Source organism: Euprymna scolopes, chromosome 7, assembly GCF_053919585.1.
Source record: "Euprymna scolopes isolate OS-2025 chromosome 7, ASM5391958v1, whole genome shotgun sequence".
In the NCBI taxonomy this organism is placed as follows: Eukaryota; Metazoa; Mollusca; class Cephalopoda; order Sepiida; family Sepiolidae; genus Euprymna; species Euprymna scolopes.
Window position 1 is genome coordinate 116985710 of NC_136488.1, and position 13028 is coordinate 116998737.

Sequence of the window (13028 nt, forward strand, 5' to 3'; positions counted from 1 at the left end):
TTTTTCGTATATGCATCTTTCATTTCTAATTTAAACATTATTGAGCTTTCATTTATATTTTATATTAGCAAGCCATTTGACGATGCCCGGTTGTAAAATACGCATAAATATATTTTAATTCATTTTAATTCATTCTTATAATTATAGAGTCATTTCTCTATTGATTATTTTCCAATATAGAATAATGATTTCCAAAGTTATAAAAAATGACCTGAGTACGATCTACTAGAATCGACACTAGAACCTATAGCGTTCCAGGTTTAGTTGTTATTTATTTATCCAGCGTCGTTAACATCTGAGCTACCGACCGATGGATAAGGAAGATTAAAAATTAAGCGATTTTCTACTATTAATGTTTAATTTTGTGCATGCGCAAAAGAAACAACCGGTGTAATGTTTTATTCGACCTACTCTACCAAGATCTCTGTTTTGTTTTCAATTTTGACCCCTTAGCAGAAATTTTTGCCTGCTAAAACCAAATGAAAAGAATGCTGCAGGTCCAAATACCCTATACATCAAATTTTAACTAGGTAGATCAAATATTCAGAAAGGAGTAAGAGTTAGGTAGATACTTTTTGCACACACACCAACAAGGTTACTTCTTGGACTTCTTTTATTGAGCAATCTTGATAACCTCATTAAATTCATGATATATCACTCTTGAACAACTATAAATTGGTATATATATATATATATATGTATTAAATATATATATATATATATATATATATATGTATATATGTATTAAATTCGAAGTACAACCGAATTGTAATAGTTTAAAAGCGAAGTGGGGCATTTTTTTTTAAACCTTATAAAAAAAGATCGACTATAATGTAAAAAGAAACAGGATCGACTAAAAGTAAGAAAAATAAATTGAAAAGGAATAAGATCAACTAAAAGGGGGAGAAAGAGAAAAGAAAAGGGGGAACGGTGAAGAAACTTGAAGTACTTTTCGCCGACTGTCTTCAGAAGTAAATGTCGGAATGAAGTAATGTTGGCATGAAGTAATTTCTATGAGGGGGAAAAACACCACGTAGAAATTAACCTGGTTGCGCCTGTTTAAAAACGTTCAACGAACGTATGTGGTCCATCTGTTTGCAAAGAACAGGTCTGCAACAGTTTATTCTAAGGGCCTCCAAGAATCCGAGATGTTGAACAGACCTAGCCCTGTGCAAAATAGAGAACCACTCCGGTGTGTATTCACTCGCACATTTATTTGAACTGGTCAGGTGATCACCGATCGCAGTAGCAGAAACACGTGATCGTGCAGAGGAGTCTAACCCACCCTGTCGTATATATAAAGGGACATGTTGGGAAATTCTGACCTCCAATCTGTGACTCGTTCTGCCCACGTAGTCAGCTCCACACTGACACATAAATTTATAGACGACAAGACTACTTTGAATGGTGGGCAAAACATCTTTCTGTTGTTCCCCCTTTTCTTTTCTCTTTCTCACCCTTTTAGTCGATCTTCTTCCATTTCAATTTATTTTTCTTACTTTTAGTTGATCCTGTTTCTTTTTACATTATAGTCGATCATTTTTTATAAGGTTTAAAAAAAATGCCCCACTTCGCTTATATATATATATATATATATATATATATATATATATATATATATATATATGCATACTAGCAAAAGTACCCGTCGTTGACTGGCTTCAAAAACAGCCTACAGAAAATGGAATCTGATTTATGAAAGTATGATAGGTTATGAAAAGGAAGGGTTGTAAAGAGGAAGCTTCGAATTTGGGGGTATCAAAACCAAAGCAAAATATGATGAAAGTAAAAATAAAATAGATAAACCCCATAATTTATTATACCATACCTGTTTACACTGAAACACTTATCACAATATTCTGTCGATCTATATTAAAAAACCTTGTTAAACTTTGTGACATATTTCCATTCTATGGAGGTCAAGCGCGAACGAACATCTCATAATTTTATTGCACCATATTTCTTCAAACTGAAACATAATTATCAAATTATACTTACGCAGATAGATATGAAAAACCTGTATTAAAGTTTGTGCCTATTTTCATTCTATGGAGGCCAGGCGCGAACGCAGACCTCACAATTTTATTATACCATCCCTATTTAAGTTAAAACATACTTATCAAAGTATTCTTATGTACATCTATATCAAAAACACTTGCAAACATTAAAATTTTTTTTTTAATTCTTTATTTTCATACGTTGTAGACCAAGCGCGAACGCAGACCCCGCAATTTTAATGAACCACCGTTCTGCGAGATCAAACATACCCATTCCTGTGTCTCGATACATCTTCTATAATTATATGTAATCAGTTTTTTAAAATAGTCAACCATATAGGAGCCTATTCGTGACCCCCACACCCACACACAGAGCTTTATATATTATATATATATATATATATATATATATATATATATATATATATATATATATATATATATATATATATATAGAGAGAGAGAGAGAGAGAGAGAGAGAGAGCGATAGAGAGAGAAATAAATATTTCTGTCTTCTTAGCGGATTTGTGTATTTATAAGACCATAAAATCCAACCTTAAGCGCCCTTTGGGGCCGGTGGTGCAGTGGATAGAGGCATTAAGTCTCTACAGTTTCAGGTGGGCATTGTTTGAAGATAATGGTTTCAATCCTACCCAAAGCATGCCAGTTGGCCAAAACGTGGCGAGATAATAACTATAGAATGCACTAATTACAGTTACAAGACACAGCATTCCTATATCATTGCTGTTAACCATCTGAAGAAGACCAGGGGACGAGTTGATGAAACAACAACAATGAAGATGAGCTAAAATGAATATAAAAATTATGAAGCCAATATATATGTCACCTATAAGCAGGCTGTTTTGCTGTATCACAGCTCTTTAAACGCGTCAAACTTGGTCCTCTCGACAACAGTTGGCACTTCTTACCACTTCACCATCATCTGCTTGCTGTCAAGATTAAGCGAAATCACGATGGTAAACATTGTCAAATGCTGATAAATCCACTTGTTTATATAAAGAGCATTGCGTTACACACACACACACACACACACACACACACACACACACACACACACACACACACACACTAGTGAAATTATATAAATATTATAAAACCCCTACGGATTAATATATGTTTCGATGATGTTAAGCGTCTTGTCAACAAGATTGTTAAACCCCTGACGAGACGATCAATCTATATATGCCCGAAAAAGAAATCTCATAAAAACAATCCTAAATTGCAAAGAAACCTAGATTTCTGTTGCCGGCAGTTGAATTTATACGTGGTCCTCCGAACACAAAAACCAACACAAACAAAAATAACCACTAAACACATAAATCCCAGAACTAATAAAGATAATCACTAAAGTATAGCAATTATATAATGAATTAATAATGGAATCGTAGCCCAACCAGTACATACGGCAGCTTGATTGGCGTTAATCCAAACCATCGAGGTCGGAGTATCCTCAGTAGCGACTAGAGTCAAAAGGAAATACCAATCGAATGTCACAATAGACAACAATGCCTGTTACCCCCTCCTACTAAAAAGAAATAATTTATTTTCAATTGTATGGGCAGTAATATGTCTGAGACTATCAACAAAGTTAAGGTATTCAGCAATCAACATTTGCCACAAACCCAAGCAACCGGCGGTACACAGCCCGATGATACTATTTCTGTCTTTTGTCAGCGCAATTCTTATCCAGACTCTACACAAGAATAAACGCCCATTAAGTAGTTCTTTTGAATGGTCAATTCAAGTAAGGTAGTTAAAATTGATTTCCCAATACGCAAGCAAACTGCCTAATATGACAATGGGAATCAAACCAATGATTCACGGCGTCATATAATTCAATCGACCTAATTAAATTCGATTGCGCCGCACACAATCGACTGGTCACTAACACAGTGAGTCTCAATTCAGTCAATCTCTGTGTCATAAACTCAAATATGTTTTTTTTTAGCAGAAATGTATGAAAAACTAACCCGAGAAGATGAATTAAATTCAGTTGTTAATAATATATAGTTTATCTAAAATTTTATTTTCTCTTTTATAAAAAATACCAACGAACTACATTTTTAATAATACATTTTTTGAATTACTACTTGCGTAGTAATACATATTGTAAGTCGTCAATCAGTTGTAGGCTCGACTCTAAAAGATGTATCACACATTTCAACCGGTCTGAATAATAAAGCATACTGAGATCTAGTATAGATTGACGTATATTATTGCACTCTCAATTTTTTCTTTATCTGGTGCTGTGTCTGCTTTAATCCTGGCAAAAAAGCATAACTTAAACAAATCAAAATGTTTACAAAAATCTTAGGAAATAGCGATCTATGTTGGAAATACGTCAAAATTAAGAGTTGAAAGTATGTTAATTTTTGGCTAATCTTCTGAGTGACGGACACGATTTAAATTGAAAACAAGAATGTATAACACGAATACAATGTAGAAGCGTCTATATTATTTTAATATTTATATATATACTAGCAGGATTACTCGGCCTTGTCAGGAACCATAAAGACAAAAATAGAAGAGGTTAAAAAATGTGTGTAGCGTATTTAAAAAAGCTATCTTATCTATTTCAGTCTGCTATTTTTCCTTCTTACCTGTATCACATCCTTCTCCACCGCCCTTCTTTCACTTCCGCTCAGCCCATTCCTCTCTTATTTATTTTGAAAATAATAATAATAATAATAATAATAATAATAATGATAAAACATTTCTCACTCATAACATTGAAAATGACTGAAAAACTAATCATCCCTGACGAAATCTGACCCAGTTTACCCCCCCCCATGTATTTTTGTCTTTTGTCCAGGGCAGCAGCAATCAAGAATATACTAACTTTATGGGTGTTTTTTTTTTGCATTTTTTTTGTTTTTAGCTAGACACACACACACACACACACACACACACACACACACACACACACACACACACACACACACACACACACACACACACACACCTAACGGGCCTTTATATTATAGATTATAGAGTCCGCTATATTAGATGTGTTGCATTATTGTGAATTAACACGAGGTCGAGATAAAAAGATAAGGATGCAAGACGGTAATAATAAAGAGTTGATTGAAGTTTCGTATCTACGAATACATTTAAACCGATCTATTGAGCATAATGATAACCATTCACTAGGATTCCATCCTAGGTCAAGTCATAGCAAAAACTAAAAAACGGTACTCTCTTAAACCCTTGCCTTAACCAGTAAAAATAAGGCGTGAATCAAGAGTGAGTGCAATCCTGGCATTCACTCCTACAGCTTAGTGTAGTTGCTGATGAAAAGAAAGACTTCAGGTCGCCTTTGACTGTGGTCGACCAATTTACTTTTACTATACATAGATCTATTTCATGCAGAGAAGGTTTGTCAACGATATACGTAGCAGCGAAATGGTGAAACCTGATTGTAAAAGGAGATGCAAATCAGAAACATAATTACTAACGCAAGTTTCTACGTTAAAAGTTCCTAAGCAAAATCGGAATAAACATGGATTGCCAGGGCAAAAAATAGAAAATGCACAAGAGCTATGTAAAGTAAATGCGCCTTACTTTAATATTTTATAGGAATTGTGTTGATAATGAAACCGCAATCAGTAGAAAAGAGTCATGCTAAAGTGGCGAGTACTGTCTAAACTTTAACTGGAAACGAGATCTGATGACACAGCATAAGCGAAGTGAAAAATATTTAAAAATGTAGAGTCGGACATGTTTGACCTACACTAAGTAAAAAAAAAGAAAAAGTATCCGCTTCTAAATTCGTCCCTTTAGATATAATAATGGTTTCTGGAATTCGAGAGTTCATTCTTATGTTGTCAGTATAATTCAGGGGAAATAATTGTAATATGAGCTAACTTTGAATATACTAAGTCGACAATATATTCTGGAAATTAATATCTTTAAGTTGAAACGATATTATTAAGTCGAATAAGAAATATTTCAAAAGGCATACTAAATAATGATATGCACAAAAATATATGAATTATGATTCTGAGATATGTGAAAGCAGGAGGAGTCAATTAGGAAGGAATAATAAACGGATCAAATACACATACACACATACAGGTTGAGAACGATAACATTGTCACCCTAGAAATAACGACATGATTCCATTTCCGTTTGATTAAAATCGGTTTTCTTCTTTTTATTGCAGACCATCTACTAGTTGGCCAGTTGTATACAAATCCAAAAAGCGATATCATGTCTTAAAATGACACAATGTTGTACGAACGAGATCGGAGATGAACCACTATACAACTCATTCTCTCTGCCGATCCAAGTTATGACAACACCCTCTGCATTGCTGGATTGCCACAAATAGCAGATACGTGCCAAGGGTGACGAAAACAATGTTTCCGGCTACGGTTATGGTCTTTGTATGGTTTCAAGTGAGGGGCACATCATGCCACCTCACATCTTCGAAGTCGGCTTGAAAATCAACACCAAAGTGTATCTGGATGTGCTAAAAAGTGTGATGATCCCTTGGTTCAATCAGGTGGTCGCTTGCAAACCCTGGGTGTAGCAGCAAATCCAAAGAGACCCAGGCTTGACTTTAGAAGGAGTGCTACGACTTTGAACCATTTTCTCACTGACCCCCTCCTCCCACGACCTGAATCCGCTGGAATACTTCGTTTGGTCATTCGTCGAGAACATCACCAACATGACCTCCCACAACACCAAAGCCAACCTGATCGCCGCCATCCGCCAAGTATTCGCCGAGCTCTTGCCGAGCTCCCGCCGAGCTCCCGCTGGCGCTTGTGGAAAAGGTATGCTCCCAGTTCTGGACCCATATCGAGCCGGTAATAAAGGCCGAAGGCGGCTACATTGAATAGATGTCAGCTCTACTACATAATCAAGTTACCTGAATTGATTTTTTTCAATAAAAATTTTAAAATAAAGCTGTCGTTTTGTTTTCTTTAGGGTGACAATTTTATCGTTCCACCCTTACATTTATAAGATAATCTATTTTTTATTTAAATATTTATAAGGTATCTATTTTTATTTAAATATTTATGACACCAGTGCTCAATATAAGAGTAGAGCTTAGTAACAATTATTATACTAATACTTTGTTTCCCCTATACATTTTCCTATATATTTTATCTACACAAAATACACGCTAAATATTCGGCAGTTTCGGCTTGAGTTAGATTTGAATAATAAAAAACAACAAAAAACCCCCAAAACCAAAAGAATCAAAACCAAAAAGCTTTCATTTTAATATAATTCAGCGGTTAATTCATTAAATCGCACATTTTTTGTACATGTCTATCATTTACACCCAATCTCACTATTATGATGTTTCGCTCCCTCACTCTTATTTAATCGTCTTCGCTTCCACCTCTCCCTGTTTATTAACAGTCGATGAGAATAAAGAAAAAATGGAAGAGTCCATTATAAACAAATTTGTAAAATTTCCAGAACGATCGAATCAATAGTTGGTATTATGTGAAGTGACTGTCATACATACATGGTAGCTTCCTCCAGTTTTCATAGACTATAGATACCAACTATAAGGGTGCACACGCATGGAATTTTTGTGACAAGAGTTGCGCAATCTTCAACCACACTTCTCCTGAGTTGGCTTTGTTAAGTACCAGTGGCCAGTCGAGGTTCAGGACGGCTGGAAACAATACCGAGATAAGTGGAGATCTCATACAGCGCCTAGAATTTCCAAATGGTCACCCATCTGGTACTGACCAGGCCCAACGTTGCTTAACTTCGGTGATCTGATGAGAACCGGTGTGTGAACGTGATTATGCTGCATACATACATACATGATGATTGCAACGTCTTGTCAGATGAGTGCCACTCTCTTAGACACTTAAAGTCCATGAGCCTAAAAATGACTTCCATCGCCACAGGACCATTTTAATAGACACATGCCTGAAGGAGTATCTATACACAGATGATGTTACAGAGTCTTAGCTTTGTACGACAGCTAAGTCTCTCTCTCTCTCGGTTCAAAATGTTGAGATCCAGCAACAAGCAAGAGAAGATAGCCAGCAACAAGTTAAACTGCAGACCAGCTTAATGCGGGCAATGGTCTCCCGCTTTATGTTTTTTTAAAAAATCAGAGAAAGGTTGTCTTCACCACCGCTTACGGGAGCCCTCTCCACCCCAACGCACACATGCATACACACAAACACACACGGTGCTAGTTCGCTGTTGACCCCGAAAAGGGTTCATTCGCCCTTTGGAAGGTTTTGTTTTTAATCCTTCATGGAGACTAGCCACCCTACTCACCAAGCAAGTCTAGTGGGGGAACCAGTTTAGTCGTCGGTGACCCGACCATGAGGCAGGTAGTACTGGGTTACATGGTACCAGCAGCATATAACATGACCTGACATAACGTACATACATACATACATACATACATACATACATACGAGCAAACAAACAAAAATAACGTTAAGAAAAGCATAACGCTTTAAGGTGCCATAACATATTTTTGGTGTTTGACAACCGTACAAACATTACAATTGAGAGGATAATATCATAAGGAATGAGTATATATTACACAAACTCCACAAAAATAGGAGGTAATGGCCGAGAAGATGACATAATGATAAACAAACATTACTACACACCCATAAAAAAAGTTAATGATTGAGAGAATGATATCATGGCAACAAAATAGATAGAACACTATTCACCTAAAAAAAGTAATCCTGGAGCATCTCTCTTTCTCTCTCTCTCTCTCTTTATATATATACCATCACTTCCTTTCTCTCTCTTTATATATATACCATCACTTCCTTTCTCTCTCTTTATATATATACCATCACTTCCTAGCTTATTGAACTTGCTTTCGTCGCTAAAAAGCACTTTTGACCAATATGAAGTCATGATCTTCATTGCATCTGACGAAGCCCAGACGGCACTTTCTTTTCTTTACAGAAATTATTGGCTTGCAACATTTCATCGCAAATTAAATTCCTTTAATCTGTTCTTGACAATAGAAAGAGAGCACTTTTTACAAGATTACACTGTTTTTGGATTTGGGGAGCCGTTTCGAATCTGTTTCTTAAGCTGCGGATCTTGATAGCATTGTCTTCCCTGTTAGAAATAACTCTAGTACGACCAGATTTAGTGGCATCACGAACACTGCCGGTGTTTTGTGCTTTTGCACAGTGTTTCGTACCGTTTTCTCATTACATTTAAATCTGCGGCCTATTTCTCGATTGGATAAATCAGAAAGGTGGAGATTAATAAGCCTCTGACGGTCACTAAGAGAAAGTCGTGACATATGGACTAAATGTTGCGTTATATAAACTGGAATAACAACAATTACGGTTAGAGATGCTTTGTTGCCTGTTGGTGGATATTAAACTGATTTAGGGGCGATAATTTAAACTGGTTTTAAGCGAATTTGTTGCTGCGGACTTTCTTTTTACCTCCTCAATTTGAAGATATTTTTTTAAATTGACATGAACACTAGAATATTTCAATTAAAAGTCAAATATGAACAGGTAAAATTATAGAGGAATAAAAGGCGAATCAAATGATGTATAGGTTGTTTAAACAGTTACATTAAATTTAGTTTAAATTTGCAGTTTTTGAAAAAATTATAAGTGCGGACTTTTTTTTTGCCGGTAAATATATATATATATATATATATATATATATACCTCTCAAATCTTGAATTCAATAGCGGAAGATAATGCATTGCTCTGAAACAGTAAACTGAATTAAGCATTAAAATTAATAGCACAATTAATAGAAGTAATAATATAGTTTTGTTTTCGAATCTCCATTAGTAACAGATTATCAACCAAGTCACTGCGTGCAAAAGGTTAACCGAATGGATAAATCGTTAATAATTCCGTTAATTCACATGCAAAAGTTTAACATCAATGTTTCAATGTTATTTTAATGCTGGCATATATTTATGATTATAAAATAACAGAAAAATATTTATGCTTCGCCAGTGGTCGCAATCCGAGAATTACGTTAAAAAATTAATTTTTCATATATTATTATAATTTCGCATGACCGGAAAACACTAATCACTGACTTTTCATTTAAGATAGTCAATTACTTTTCATTTAAGATAGTCAATTACTTTTCCAGTTTATTTCGGATACGAGGATTTTTACTTTCTCGCTTTCCCTAACCACTTGAAATGTTTTTTTTTTCTGGTGGGAGGGTGTAGAAAAAGATCAGTTATTTACTGTTTAAATTTTGTGTGACAGAACGTATTTATATTTATTAATATGCGAATAAATGCACATTCATTTTTATCATAAAGTGGCGGATTATTACTCACTTGGTATCCAGATTTCATAGCAGTTCTATTTTAACACCCACATTCAAAATTTCAACAGACTCGCTTTTCTAACTATTCTCACAAATAAGGACAATTTGTGTTAATTGTAGACTCGAAATCTGAGATGCTATATAACAAATGTCTACGGTTGCAAAGTCGTTATTTTCAGGGTTCTCGCCATTAGCAATTGATGCAATTCCATAAAAATGATAATAACGATTCTAAAATGCTAGAAATGCTAAAACAATTGTTTGGTTGTCAGAATGCGTGACCTTACAATAAAAAGAAAATAGTTATAAGTCATATTCACCTAATGATCTTTCCTCTTCGACCGGAAATTACATTTATTCAACGATTACGAGCCCAGAAAAGAAATCAGATTTCGACATTTTCGTGCAGGATTAATCATTGTTTTAAATTAAAAGATGATGAACAAATCAACGTTAGCCATTTTTTTTCGGCAGGAATGTTTTGGTGCGTAGTCATTTAAAGTAGAGGCTCAAGAAATAGTCAATAAAATGTTAATTAAAAATTAAAAAAAAATATAATTTATTTACTTTTTATGCCTTAGAAAATACCATATGGCAATAAAAACAAAAAAAGTAATATGCACGATTACCTTTCATCGTATATAATAAAAGTGAATGTACGTGTGTTCGGCTCGCTTCAATAGTCACGTATACAAATTCATTTTTATGAGCAAATAAAGGGAGGCTCAATCTTAATCTTCTAAATAATAACTGATAATAATAGAGAAAATGCAAATTTATTTTATGAACAAAAAAGAGGAGGTTTTATCCTAATAAATAAAAGAGATAATTTATTCCACTTTTAATAGTCATAAAAGCATTTCCTTCTTCTAAATAGTTTTGTGGCTAAAATAGGGTATAATCTATAAGCACACAGCTCTTTTATTTATAGATTTATAGTTTTAAGACGGCAAAAGGGGTCAGAATTGAAAAGAAATCGTTATACATTTTGTACATTTATCTTAGTTTATTTTTAAGCAGTTCATATTCGTGTCACGTTGGTACAGTAGTAACGTCACCAGCTTTGAATGCTACAGTTTTGTTTTCGGTTTCGATTCTAGCTGATGGCACCCAAATGGCAAAGTCGAAGCCCCCGCTAGTAAATAAATAAAAATTCTATAAAAACTTTTATTTTTTTTGTTTCTATTTAAATGATTCTTTACAACCTTGCAGTAATTTCCGATTTTCTTAAGAATCCAAACTCAAAACTCGCAATACACTTCTTACGGTCCATTCGTCCGACCATAATCGTGAATTTCAGCAAAATATTTCCCACTCCATAACAAAGACACATGTGTATTTAATCGTATATAAATAAATATGTACTGGTCTCGTTATACACAAGTTAACGAGTAAAAAACTGTCAGACGTAATCACTAAGTGTTTAGAGGAATGGAAAAAACAAATAGCAAACATCTTAAATGAATCGGGAAAGTAATCTCTCACTCTATCTCTATAATGATACGTTTTCTTTCTTTTTTCTTTTTTTCCTCTACGATATACAAAAAATATATTAATATGTTTTTCTTTTTTACAAACTTTACAGTTTAAGACGTTTTCTTTTTAATTTCACTGATTTAGACGTTATTTAATATGAATATAGTTATTAGTGCGAACACTGACGAAGCATACTATTTTTACGAAAGGTGTACACTCGTATACAAAAGGAAAATTGTTTCTATTAGTTACATTATTGAGTATTTAGCAACGGGCATCAAGTGCTATTTTTTAAAGTCTTTTGTATGACTCAACCGAAAATTGAGCCCTGATCTCCCAAGCAATTAGCGAACCTTCTTACCATTATATCAAATGGGCCTGTTATAAGAGGAGGATCAAGGGCAAGTGGGGTAATCCTGACAATGGAGTGGCGTCCTTCCGTACATCTCGATGTTGCAGCTAATAAAAATGAAGCCTTCAAGTCGCTCACTACTATAGTCGACTATTTAGCTTATTTAAGTCTCCTCAGATTTTCAGTACTCTCCACCACCTTCGATAACATTTGCAGATAAATTTGCGTTATCGCAACAGCCGCTTACCATTGATTTCTCGTTGGCAGCGACCATTGATCTTCACTGGAATTTGGGTGGCAATAAGCCTCCCCAAGATCCCGGTCCTCTTTGTAATCATCCAACGGAGGTCTGGCTAGTACTTTCTCTCCTCGATCTTTCTAACCTCCTTAATCCACCTCACTTATTTAATATGGTGCCATACCCACACAAAAGGGGTGGAGGTCAGGCAGGGGCGTTCAACTTACAATGTTTCAGCTTTCATTTTTCAATGTGATGTTCTTTTGTGTTTTACATCTGTAGCAGTTTCTGTATGTCCGGCTTGTGCATCATCATCATCATCATCATCATCATCATCATCATCATCATCATCATCATCATCATCATCATCATCATCGTCATCGTCATCATCATCATCATCATCATCATCATCATCATGATGACCACCACCACCACCACCACCACCACCACCACCACCACCACCACCACCACCACCACCACCACCACCACCACCACCACCACCACCACCACCATCATCATCATCATCATCATCATCATGCTGCTCTTCCAGTTTCCTCTCCCAGCTTTTAATGCTCGCCATTGATAAGAGTATCCAAGAAAAGAAATAAAGAGAAAAAAAAAAGATTTGAGCGTTTTCGATTTTTTGTGCAAGTATTTGATTTAAAAATTATTTCTA